Raw genomic sequence first — 14,416 nt, 5'->3', positions numbered from 1 at the left:
AGGAGGTGGAAGTTGTCAAAGAAGAGCACAAGGGAGTGAAGCTTGCAAGATCATTAGAAACACCTCTCCCGAAGCCATTACCATCCAATACAACATTCAAGTGGGTAAATTTCTTATCCTTAACCTTTATTTTTCCACTTGAATATGGTTTACTTGAGATGGATGGACAACTTAGAGCTCTTTGTGGTTGTAAGAGTAAGAGGGATATGGTTAGTGGTAAGAGTTGTCAGGCAATGTTCGATATGGTTGTATGCTCCAAATTGAAGTGCGAGGATTGGTGTAGTTTTGAATTGAATGAGTCTAGTAAGTTTCTTGGATGCCTTACTGAGAATTCAGATTTCTTGCCACCCAGTTGGAACAATAATGATCAACAAGAAGACAGGTGCAAAAGCAAGGTTTGGGACCTCGGAATTCATTCTAGCAATCAACACTCTTGGGGCCTTGTCACTTGCTTTACCTTGCTTAAAGGCTTTATACGCCTAGTTTGGGATCCCAGAGGCTATGGGAATTGCAAACATTGGTGGGGATTCCTGGATGAGTTCAAGCACAAGCCACCATGACAAGGAGCTCATCAAATGTCCAACTTAAGGACAATAACTAAAAGTTCTAGGTGGAGTCAACCCACCATGGTATGATATTTCCTATTTATTAGTTTAATTTTATTAATATCAGTATTCATTTCCAGTTCTGCATGTTTACCTTTATTTTGCTCTAAAAAAAGGGGCCATCATGTGTGTGCATGACCGACACGTACGCGTTGATGCCCAATTTTGGTTCGTGCCAAAACCGTGCTAGAACGGCGCGGCAGGCTTGGCTAAATAAAAAGTTACATTGGAACCGCACTGAGCTAGTGCTAGGCGCATAGCCAATTCCATGTGTGCGCGTCAATGACGCGTATGCGTCATTTGCGCTTTTTACCATCCACACGTTAGCGTGGATGACGTGTACGCATCATTTGAAAAATTGGCGTAAATTGGTATATTGAGCAGAGAGTTGGGATGAAGGTGTGCCGCAATCGTGCGTCTGGCACGAACAGTTGTCACGTGTACACATGGCCGACGCTCACGCATCATTTTTCATTTTTGAGGCATCCAGGCGCACGCGTGGATAACGCTTATGCGTCGTATGCATGTTTCTGTTTTCACGCGTACGCGTGATGCATGCTTACGCATCGTTTCTTGTTTTCCATTTCTATTCCTTCTTCTCTCCTTTCTTATTCTTTTCTTTTCCGTTTCTTACTTCCTTCTTCTTCATTTTTTTAACTTCTCATCCTTATTCTTTTTCATTCTCTTTTACTTAATTCATTTGCACATTTTCATTCATTGCATTTTAACTTTTTGCATGTTTATATTTTCTTTTCTAAGTTTATTATTTTTCCATTGGTGTTAAATGTTCTTATTCAACTATTGCATCTTCCTGCATTATTTTAGTACTTAGTTACTTGTTTTACATGAGTGATATTATTTAGATGTCAATGCTAATCTTTTATGACATTTGTATTTATTGTGCATTAATATATACTTATATTGTCTCTCATGACCCGCTCCCGCATTGTTGAAATTCTTGCACTATTAATATGCCCTTTACTTCTATTGTTTTCTCACTTGCATGTTGTAGCTACCATGTAGTTGAGAACCTCATTATTATTTGGCATTAGCCCACCCATATTCTATTTATTTTTATATCTTTGTTTGTGGGTTATTCTTCTTCCTTTTCCTCTTCTTTTAGGATGGCCACTAGGAAGGGGAACGGAACGCTTCTAAATGGAGAGAACAACAAGTTTCACAGCACAATCTTTGGAGAAAGTGCATCAGTTATAGCAACCCATCCACTTGCCCATCTTTGCATGCACCGAGGACGGTGCAATCTTTAAGTGTGGGGAGGTCGATACCGACTTCCGTGGGTTAGTTACTTTCTTTTCAACACCAATTTTTATTCTTCTTTGTGGTTAGTGGTTGCATTTGCATGTTTGATTGCATGTTTGTTAGATTTTGTGCAAATTTTACCACTATTTGGTTGAAGTGATGAATTCTTTTTCAAGAAAATTTTTATAGCATTTCACTAACTTGAATTAAAATTTTTTGAACTTGCTTGAAGATATTTAATTTGGAACATGGTTTTAGAGCTCGAACACGCAAAACCAGTGACATTTTGAGCCTATTTGATTGGTTTCATTTTATCAACCAATATATTTTGTTTTGTTGTGTGTGTTATTCTCTCTAAAATTGTGATATTTGTCTTGCTTGATTTTATATTTCTATTGTTTGATGTATGCATGCAATTATGTGATTGAGGCCTTTGTTTCACTTAGCTTACATACCCATATGGCCTTAACCCTTCATTATCCTTTGCAAACCAATGTTGAGCCTATTTTACCCATTTGTTCTTTACTTTAGCACATCATTAACTCTAAGCAAAAAAAATAATTTCTTTAATTTGAATCCTTAGTTAGCTTAGACTAGTGAGAGTGCTCATGATTTAAGTGTGGGGAAATCGGTTTGGGAGCATTTGGTTTGGAAATTGGGTATATTGTATATTTTTTGTGAAAATGTGAAAAAAAAATAGTTGATCACATATTCTTGCATTCAATACCTTAATCATATGCATTGAGAAAAATAAAAAGAAAGAGAAAAAAAGAAAAAGAAAAGAAAAAGAGCAAATAATAAAAAGGGGACAAAATGCCCCAAAGTATATGGTGATAGCAATGCATATGTACTGTACTCAAAATTGGAATGCATGAATATGTGAAAAACATAGTTAATGGGTAGTTAGATTTTGTATTGTGATTACATGGACTGTCTCAAGTTGGGTGGAAAGTTTGGGTTAATCAAGGATTCAGATTTTAGTCCACTTAACCAAATACAATCCTACCTTTACCATAACCCCATTACAACCCTTAAAAGACCTCTTGATATGTGTATTTGTGCATTAAATTTTTGTTGATTGTTAGATGAAGAGCAAGTCTTAGAAAGCAAGCTTAGTAGAGAATTGAGAGAATCAAACCTTAAACACCTGAGCGATTAGAGTGTATACACTTCCAGTGAGGGTTCGATGCTCGATTCTTTGTTCCCGGCTTTCACGAGCTATCTTCTTCTTGCAAGTCTATTTGTACTTCATTTTTATGATTTGAATTAGTGAAATCCAGTTCATATTTGTTCTTAAAAGATTTATTTACCTTTAACCAAGTAGGTAGAAGCATTTCACATTTAGTTGCATTCATATAGATAGGTTGTATTTCATATATTCTACCATTCCTTTTCACTCTTTTATAGTTTCTCTTGAGCTTAGCATGAGGACATGCTAATGTTTAAGTGTGGGGAGATTGATAAACTGCTATTTTATGGTTTATCTTGTACTTAATTTAGTGAATTTTATCCATTATTCTAACACGTATTCATTGAATTCGCATGTTTTACATTTTCCTTCCTAATTTTGTGCTATGATTGAAAACATGCTTCTTTGGCCCTAAATTTGCAAATTTTAATCCACTCTTATTATTATTCGATGCCTTGATATGTGTGTTAAGTGATTTCAGGGTTTATAGGGCAAGAATGGCTTAGAGGATGGAAATGAAGCATGCAAAAGTGGAAGGAATACAAGAAATTGAAGGAATTGCTAAGCTGTCAACCCTGACCTCTTCGTACTAAATTGATTATAACTTGAGCTACAGAGATTTGACTGAGGCGGTTTCAGTTGTGTTGGAAAGCTAACATCCGGGACTTCGAAATGATATATAATTTTTCATAGTTTTTTTGCAGTTAGACGACGCGCACGTGTAGCGTACACGTGACCTTGCGAAAGTTCAGCGATGCGTACGCGTGACAGAGCCACGTGCTGCACGTATTAGAAAATACTAGGTGCGATTTTTGGACTATTTTAACCCAGTTTCAAGCCCGAAAACACATATTAGAGGTTGCAAAGTGGGGGAATCATTCATTCACTTCTCATTCACATAATTTTAGGTTTCAGATGTAGTTCCCTAGAGAGAGAGGCTCTCTCCTCTCTCTAGGTTTTAGGTTTTTAGGCTTATTTCTTCTCAATTTCAGAATTCTACCTTACTTCAATTTAGGTTTTTTCTACTTTAATTGTTCTATTACCTTGCTAATTTAGTTTATGAGTTCATGTGTTACTCTCAATTTTCATTAATGCAATTTATGTTCCTTTATTTTTATTTTGTTAATTCCTCTATTTTTATTTGTTAGTCATTGATGTTTGCAATTGGTTGTTTAGATTTAATATTCCTTGTTAATTTTATACGTTTTTATTTTGCGCCTTCCAAGTGTTTGGTAAAATACTTGGTTGGATTTTAAATTAGATTTTTGGTATTCTTAGCTTAGATTAAGTAATTTGGAGGCTCTTAAATTGTCAAAGTCTCTTGTTGGTTGGTAATTGATAATTGCTAGTTGGCTTAAACTTCACTAAATCTAGTCTTTGATTAGGACTTGTGAACTTAAGTTGATTTTGCTCACTTGACTTTCCTTCATTGTTATAGGTTAACTAAGTGAAAGCAAAAGGCAATTACCATCACAATTGGCAATGATAATGAGGATAGGACTTTTCTTAGTTGTTATTTTATTTCCTTGTTATTTACATTACTTGTTCCTTATTTCAAAACCCAAAAAAAAATACACTTTTTCATAACCAATAATAAATACACTTCCCTGCAATTCCTTGAGAGACAACCCGAGGTTTAATACTTCGGTTAATTTTATTGGGTTTGCTTAAGTGACAAACAAATTAAATTTGATTGAGGGTAATTTGTCGGTTTAGAACTATACTTGCAACACGACTATTTTAAGAAATTCTTTACCTACGATTTTTTCTCCATCATTACTTTTTGTTACAACTCCATTGATTATCAAAGATTATTGAAACTAAATCAATCAAAGACAACAAAGATAAACAAACCATCAAATAATCATTAACTATTTTTATTTATTTACTCAAACTAAAAAACTCAATACAAAGTACATAATAAGTCAAAATAGTGTAGCTTCAAATCCTTTAACTTTATATAGGCACAGTTAACATGAATTAATTGAAAATATAGACAAAATTTGAATAAAATTAACTTGAAGGCATAAGCTGAACCAAGAAGATATAAAATTTTTTTGAGGAAAATAGGAAATAAATTTAGATGTAAGAACCAACTATCGATAGGGGAGATGTAACACCCTACTATTCAAATCCTTATGCTTGAGTCATAAGTCAATGATAATAAGGTTGTATGACTCTCAAGTTGGATTTTTAATACATAATTATAAGTAAAATTGAAAGGGGTTTTAATCGAGAAGCCTGAAAAGAGTAAAAATAAAATCGCAAAGTCGTATCACTCACGTATCGACAACTTAAAGATAAAGCGTGAAGTCGAAAGCGATACATAGATAAAGGCATAAAGGAGAGTAAGAGAAGGACAATATATAGATATATAAATAAGTAAATAGCCACTAGTCACGACCCGCGAAGTTTAGGCCAACTAGGCTATAGTATGAAAGAAGTTGATAACAGAATCTCCTAATCTCTCCCAAAAGAAACATAAGGGCCTCTATAGGCAAGTTCAAAAGAGTTAAATACATAATATAAGCTTTTCAAAGTAAAGATGGAGAGATTCTAAGCAAAATATAAAGTAGAGAATATAAAGGTCTTCGCCGTCTCTCAGATGAACCACAGCTCACTTATGAGCACCTGGACCTGCATCTGAAAAATAAGATATATATACGGAATGAGAACCCCCGACCCATGGGTTCCCAGTACGGTAAAACTGCCATGTAAATACAATGCATTGTAATAAAAACTCACTAAGCATCCTAAACTTCCTTTCACCCAATATTCATCCTATGTTCATGCTAATCCATAAATAGGCAACTGTCATAAGGGGATGCTAAATCTAATTCCTCTTCCTCATGCTTCCCAACTTTCTAACTCCCCAACAAATCAGAATCAGAATTATAAGCCAAACCATCACCAGTTATTCTGTCTCAGCAATTCTATATCAATATTTCATATCCTCACCTAGAGCAAGTGAGATCACTTCACTGCGTCCACCCAGGGAGCTCAAATTATCTCATTCAATAATCATCATTTTAAATTAATCATATCATTACTCCATCTCAACAAGAACATAGCCCTCAGCATCAACCGACACCAGCATGAGAGACCTCTCAGTTGTACAAACACAAGCAATACATGCAAGTAATACACAATAAGGTACAAGTAGAACAAGTAGCACATAATCAGATAACATAGCATATATGATATAGCAATCCAAAACAAATAGGCAAACCTAAACACTTCAAACATATGCAAATGATGTATGCCTACCCTATGGTTGAGGATATCATTTGTCGGTTATATAACCAACCCTACACGTCCTGGTGGCTAACCATAGACAGAGACACCCATGCGGAGCAAGTGGGCTTGAGCTACAACCCCTTTGCTACTACCCGCTTAACCCAGAGCCAGTGGAACAACTACTACTGTGGCTACTACCCAGGCGGGTGTTTAAAAGCTCAATCTGGAGCGAATGGAATCACCACTACTGCCGCTACTATCCAGGCATCACAATCTCTGATCTGGAGCAAGTGGGATGAACCACAACCCTTGCTACTGCCCAGGTATCACAATCTCTAACCTGGAGCAAGTGGGACGAACCAAAACCCTTGCTACTGCCCAGGTATCACAAATACACATTCATTCATAATTACCCTTCATTATTACCAATTCTCAAATAATAACCCGGAGCAAGCGGGACGAACCACGACCCTCGCTACTACCCGGGCATAGTCTCTCTCTCTGTTGCGCCTTATTACCAATAGAGGGAGTCAGTGCCCTGTCACCATTAGAGGATATATGTACCCTGTCACCATTAGAGGGTATCTGTACCCTATCACCATTAGAGGGTATCGGTGCCCTATCACCCTTACAACCAGATAGAAAACACAAGCATATTCACATTCAACATTTTCCATCATTATTTATTTACCACATGCATATAATTACACTCAACCAAAACTAAACCTACCTCATCTACACAATTCAATTCAATTTCGTCACCTTCCACTCCTAAATTCCTAATTTCTTATTATTCCACATTCCTCCCATTTATTCACACACTCAATATTCAATATCCATTCAATCTCATATGACATCACACAATACACACATCACTTACCTTCCTTACCTCTTTCTGGCCTCCAGCCCAAGATTCACGGCCTCCGGCCCAAATTCACAATTCAAATGCATATTTCACAATCCAATATTCATTATCTAATTCATCAAATTCTCAACACACCAAACAGACAAATTCACACAATTCTCAACCCAATCATTAATTTTACATTACATATCAACTATACATATTAGTACCAACCATTTACACAATTCAAACTTAATTCTAGGGACATCTAGCCTAGGAATTCTCATCACACCACATGGTACTTAAATAAAACTTAAACCGTACCTCTTGTAGCCAAAATAATTGAGCTTCTTCTTGGAAGTTTCCACCAACTCTAAGCTCCAAGCCTCACCAAGGCCCCACAAGCAATATCAATCTTCCAATTATGCACCAAAATCACCCAATACTCTAATATAATCAATTTTCACACTTATAATCAACATAGGGTTCATAAAATTGATAAATCACAAGGGTTAGAGGGTACCTTATCTTAACCCATAACCAAACTTGAATTTAAGGAGAAAAACAAAAGTTGGGCAGAGGATAGTGGAATACTTACCACAAAACTTAGATAAAATTTTAGAGGATGAGAAGAGCGACGCAAATTATAAATTCTTATTTCTTAACATTATTCTCTTATAATTAATTTCCTCAGTTGTAGTACCGGACAGATCTCAGCTGGTACTGCCGGTCAAATTTTTAGTGCGCATGTTTACGCAGAAAACTATGTTTTCTGACTCAAAAAAATTCACTGAGTCCAAACATCATATTTAAATTATCAAATTCTGATTTCTAAATTTTCAAACCATATTCATTCCTATTTAATTTATTATTTAATTATTTATGATTTGACCGGATTTTACAAGAGAGGCCTCAATAGCTTAGATCACGCACGGTGGAGGAGGGAGTAAAGGTTTCACACACGGTGGAGGAGAGAGAAACGGTCAACAATGATAAGAGGAGGATGTGTGAGTAGCCACGTGATTCAAAAACAGCATAGACGCGCACCTTGGAATAGAGAACATGGGTGATTTCTCACACCATGGAGGAGGGACTAGGATTTCATGCACTGTAGAGTAGAGAGAAACGGTTGACGGAGTGAGAGGAGGACGGGTCAGCAGCTACGCGACTCCACGGTGACACAGCGGTGCACGATGGAGTAGAGAACAGGGGTTTACGCACTTCCACTCTAACCTTTTGTGGATTCTTGTTTTCTTAATTTTGGGTAATCTGATCTGATCTAAGTAACACAATCACTAAATATATGATAAAGAGTTGAAGTTAGTTGTAATGCTGCATGAAATCAACGCTATACCATCCGATTCTGTGACACATTGAAGAGTTCAGATAGCAACACAGCTATATTAACAAATTGCAGATGATGGAGAAAAGGCAGGTAATTTGCTACCACTAGTATTCATGTGTCTTATAGTATTATGTACATTCTTATATTGTTATATTTAAGTTGTGGTGATTATTTTTTTTTATTTATATATATTTGTATTATTATACATTATTTTTTTAGTAATGCTAAAAAAAATTTATTTTGTAAAAAAAGTTATGACTAAATCACGAAGATTTTTATAAATTATTATTAAATATAAAGATTTGCATGCTAATTGATTGTGTATGTTTAATAAAAAAATTAGACTAATTAATTGTCACTTTAAAAGTGTATAATAAAACAAATAATTTTGATTATGCATGATTAATATATAATCTAGTTAATAGATAATGGTTTTCTTTTAAATAATAATATATTCATGCAAATGGTAGTATAATAGGAATAATAATTATGTAGAGTATTATAATTACTTAAAGTATTATCAATTATAATTATGCATTCATATAAAAGTAATAATGATAGAATTTATCTACTTTAAAATATAAAAATAAATTTTTAATTAATCTCAAATTAGCTTGATATATATTAATTATAACCATTAATTGTAACTATTAAACTAATATATTTTATATGTGTGATTATTTTCTTTTATTTAAAATATATATTCGTGGATTACTAAATTTTAGTACTGATGATTATTTTCATAGACGTTAATAAATTTTGTAGTGCAATTATTAATCTTTCATTGAATTTTTTTTGTGTATTAATAATTTTAAAATTACATATAAATTAAGTCACTATTTATTATACTTTTAACATAACTTCACATTTTTTATTAAAATAATTATCATATCTTAAATTATTTTGTATAGATATTTTATTATAATGCATGTCAACAAAATTTTTTAGGACAACTAATAATATTTTAAAGGATTTAGTTTTTGTGTGTTAATAATTTAAAGGTACTATTTATTATGAGTAGCATTTTTTAACTTAATTGTTGATTATTTTTTAAATTACACCGAGAACCAATAAAAATAATCTTATAAAAAAAATCGAATTAAAAAATTTAAAAATATCATATCCAAAAATTTAATAGACGTAGTAAATAAATAGAAGTAACTATTTAAATTTTTCTAAAACTAATCTAATCAAATCCTTATATTGCAACTAAATTATTTAAATAATATTTAATTTATTTAAATTTAGATCTTAGACACGTATATATTAGAGTCATTTTCTTAACGACAACCAACTGAAATAATGTTATTAACTTGAACATTTAGAATCTGTTTAAATTTAGAGCACCTTCTTATTAAATAAGTTTCATCATTCGCAATTTATGTAATCCGATAAGGTATAGAATAGCCACATGAAGAAATCAAATTGAGTTTTATTCTCATTAATGGTATTGCATTTACGCCCTAGAAAGGTGGTAATTTTTGGAAAAAAAAATCACCATATATTATAAAAAAAATTTACAAAAAATTTAAAAGAAAGAGTTTTAAACACAATACTAATATTTCAAAGTGCATTTCCAAGATGACACAATTCTTTAAAATTGAACCTAAATTAAAAAAATTTAATCTCATTATATGTTTTACTTCAAAGATTTTTTGACAAACGTAGAAAGTATGGAGATTACGGAATTTGAATTTGGCATATAAAACTCTTTGGAAGCAATTGCTCAATTAAAAAGTTGAGGTCCTCCTAAAAAATTAACTTTACCCATATTTTATCAGGTTGGTCATAATATAAAAACATTATAACTCGTATCTTAAAAGGATTAATTTCGATGAAGAACCAAAAATACATTCTTATTTTATGTAGTAAAAAAAATTACAAATCAAAAAATTAAACAAAATACTTTAGCTCCACAACTTAAACTCATGAACGTTAAAAGAAACACCATATATAATATTTAGTTTCACGAAAATTAATTAGAAATTGATATCAATATATGTGTTAATATACACGTGCATAAAAATGTATTAACGTAAATATCATATAAATGCTAATAATGCATTATTGATAATTTTATTAAAATGATTGATAATTAGTATAATTTAATGATTAACAATTAGAACGATTGATAGTTAGTATAATTATTTATTAAATGCTAATTTTCACATAATTATAAAGAACATACTTTCCTAAAATATTTTAAGAAGGAAGAGGTATGCATATTGGCACTAAAACATGCCACATAAGCATTTTTTATGCTAGAATACTATCTATTGTAAAATAATATAATAATAATGATAATGGTAAGACCCAAAATTTTTGAAAAAGGATTATCATGAACTAATTTCAAACTCAATATTTATGTAGCTTTAATTTCAGAAATTTTTTTATTAAGAAAAATTAAAGCAAGTTATAATTAATTGAATTTGAAATAAGTTATAATTATTATCCAATTTTATAATTATTGAATTATTTTCTATATTCAAAATTATAAAGTTAATAGTTATGAAATAATAAGAATTTTTATATGATTTGGACTAAATAATTAATATTTTAAAATATTGATACTACTGTTTTGGAAAAATAAAGGATTTAATTATATTATTTTCAATTATTGTATTTGAACATTTTATTAAAAATAATTTGTAAAAATTGATGAGCAAATAGTATTTTCTATATACAATTAGTGTTGGATTTAATTTGGTTTCAATTACTATATTATTCCCAATTTCATGTAAAATTACTATATTGCCCCTAACCCTAATTTACACACACACCCCACCAAACTATTGACCTAGCCGCTGAAAACCCCCCTTTCCCCTAGCTCAACAGCAACGCACACAAGGTTTTCTTTTTTTATGAAAGAAAGAAAAAAAGGAAAGAAAAGGGGGATGCTAAAAAAGGGACTGCCGATCTGAGAAGAGAGGAAGGACGGCACCGGCGGGGCGTCACTGCCGCCACGCCGCCGTGAAGCACCGGGGAGGGCGAGAGAGCAAGGAACAAAAAAGAGTGGGAGAGGGTCACACCGCCAACGCGTTCTGCCATCGCCGCTGGTGCACAAAATTGGAAATCACAATTCTTCAGAACTCGTATCACTAACCAGCAAGTGCATTGGGTCGTCCAAGTAATACCTTACGTGAGTAAGGGTCGATCCCACGGAGATTGTTGGCTTGAAGCAAGCTATAGTTATCTTGTGACTCTTAGTCAGGATATAATATCAATAATAATTTTTAGTTTTAATTGTAAAAAGTAAAAGAGCATGAAATAAATACTTATTATGCAGTAATGGAGAATATGTTGGAGTTTTGGAGATGCTTTGTCTTCTGAATTTCTATAACATAATGCTTCCTCACTTTCAAACATGCAAGGCTCCTTCCATGGCAAGTTGTATGTAGGGCGTCACCGTTGTAAATGGCTACTTCCCATTCTCTCAGTGAAAATGGTCCAAATGCTCTGTGACAGCACGGCTAATCATCTGTTTATTCTCGATCATGTCGGAATAAGATTCATTGATCATTTTGCATCTGTCACTACGCCCAACACTCGCGAGTTTGAAGCTCGTCACAATCATCCAATCCTTGAATCCTACTTGGAATACCACATACATGGTTTAAACTTTCCGGATTCTCAAGGATGCTGCCAATGGAAGCGCGAATGAACATCTTAGATAGGAACAAACGTGTTTGAATGGAAAACAGAAATAATTGCATTAATTCATCGAGACGCTGTAGAGCTCCTTACCCCCAACAATAGAGTTTAGAAACTCATGCCGTCAAAGAGTACAAAGTTTAGATCTAAAATGTCATGAGATACAAAATAAGTCTCTAAAAGTTGTTTAAATACTAAACTAGTAACCTAGGTTTACAAAAAATGAGTAAACTAAGATGGATAGTGCAGAAATCCACTTCTGGGGCCCACTTGGTGTGTGTTGGGGCTGAGACTTAAGCTTCTCACGTGCCTGGGCTGTTTCTGGAGTTGAACGCCAGGTTGTAACCTGTTTCTGGCACTGAACTCCAACTTCCAACCTGTTTTTGGCGCTGAACGCCAGAATGCAATATGGAACTGGCGTTAAACGCCAGTTTACGTCATTTATCTTCATGCAAAGTATGGACAATTATATATTGCTGGAAATCCCTAGATGTCTACTTTCCAACCCAATTGAGAGCGGCCAATTGGACTCTTGTAGCTCCAAAAAATCCATTCTAAGTGCAGGGAGGTCAGAATCCAACAACATCAGCAGTCCTTTTTCAGCCTAAATCAGATTTTTGCTCAGCTCCCTCAATTTTAGCTAGAAAATACCTGAAATCATAGAAAAACACACAAACTCATAGTAAAGTCCATAAATATGAATTTTTCCTAAAAACTAATAAAAATATATTAAAAACTAACTAAAACACACTAAAATCTACATTAAATTATCCCTAAAAAGCATATAAAATATCCGCTCATCAGCCACCACCGTGAAGCCGCTCTTCGAGCCTGAGTAAGGGAGAGATTGAGGCGACGTTAGGGAGAAAGCAAGCTGTTGCGCTCTGCCGCTGCCAGCTCTGCCGCATCCTGTGCCGCCGAGGGTTCCGTTCTTGTTAAATCCATCACCGTCCAGCCGTCGCACCAACCACGTCACTGTCATCACAGAGTTGGGAGAGAGAGCTGTGGGGAGAGGGAGACCGTGCATTTCGTCGCACGCGTTATTGCCCAAGGACCACCACTGACCTGTGCTGTACGAGGCTAATGTCGCCGTTCCTGTCGCCGTTAGCGCCGCCGAGGCTCCGGCCATCACCGTCATTGAGGGAGCTCACCAGAGTTACTGGAGGCTGCCACCGCTTTGTCTGGTTCTGTGTTGAGTCGCGCTGCAGTGCCTCGCTGCCAGAAAACATCACTGCCTTCGCCGAAAAATTTTGTCGGTAAGGGTTTTAAGCTGGTTCTCCTTTCCGTTGAGTTTCTGGGAACCTCATTGTCACTACATGTTGTTCAGGTCACCGCAGCTGCTTGAGGTGGCTGCCGCCAAACCGGTTCAGAGACCGCCGCTGTTTTGGTTCGGTCACTCTTTCTTCGTTTCGGTAAGCATTTTCAATTTGAAAGCCCTTTAGATTGCTGTTCTGATCATTTAGGCTGAGGTGTTGTGGTGTTATCAGTCGTAGGGTTGTGTATCGATGCTTTTGTGACATGCTCGAAGTTCGTGGCTGCTTCGTTTCGCTAGTTCAGTAAGTATTTATGTTTCAAAAAGCCTCGCATTAGTATTCTGTGGTGTTTGGTTAGTGAATATGAGTTTTGATAACGTAGGGTCGAGTCCTGATTATTACATGTTGCGATTAGTGTTGCTATGATTATTGCGAAAGTGGCTTGGGGCTGAGGTTTTGGTTGCCAGTGATTTTGAGTTGAGGCAAAAAAGACTCGGTGAGGCGTTTGGGTTATGGATTTGCGTTTTGAGGTAGGGGCGCTTTCCGAAAACTACATTTTTATATTGGAATTATTACATATGAATACTGATGTGAGACAATCTGTATTTCGTGATTGTATCAGCCTTATGTATTGTTTGATTGTCTCGAATGATAATGAATGTTTGTTTGGTTGGATAGTTGTGCGACTTTGTGAAACGGAATGTTTTTTCAAGTTGATTCTTTTAAAGATTTGAAATTGAATTTAATCTGTTGGGAATTGATTTGAGTTGAGTTAATTTTCTTGATAATGTGAAAAATAGAATATCCTTTTTGGATTCAGCCTGGTTTACTTTAATTGACTTGATTTTGATAAATGAATTATTGTTGAACTGTTTCTTTAAAGCTTTGGAAATGAGTTTTATCGGTTAATAATGAATTGATTTTGAAACGATTTCCTTGAGATGTGCAAATAAGGTGACTGTTGGATTTAGCTTGATTTTAAATTGATTTTGGATTTTGGACTGTTGAATGGGATTGAGGAACGGTTTAGTT

This window comes from Arachis duranensis, chromosome 7 (genome assembly GCF_000817695.3).
Source record: "Arachis duranensis cultivar V14167 chromosome 7, aradu.V14167.gnm2.J7QH, whole genome shotgun sequence".
Lineage (NCBI taxonomy): Eukaryota > Viridiplantae > Streptophyta > Magnoliopsida > Fabales > Fabaceae > Arachis > Arachis duranensis.
The sequence above is the reverse complement of the archived record's forward strand: the minus strand, read 5'-3'. Positions refer to the sequence as shown.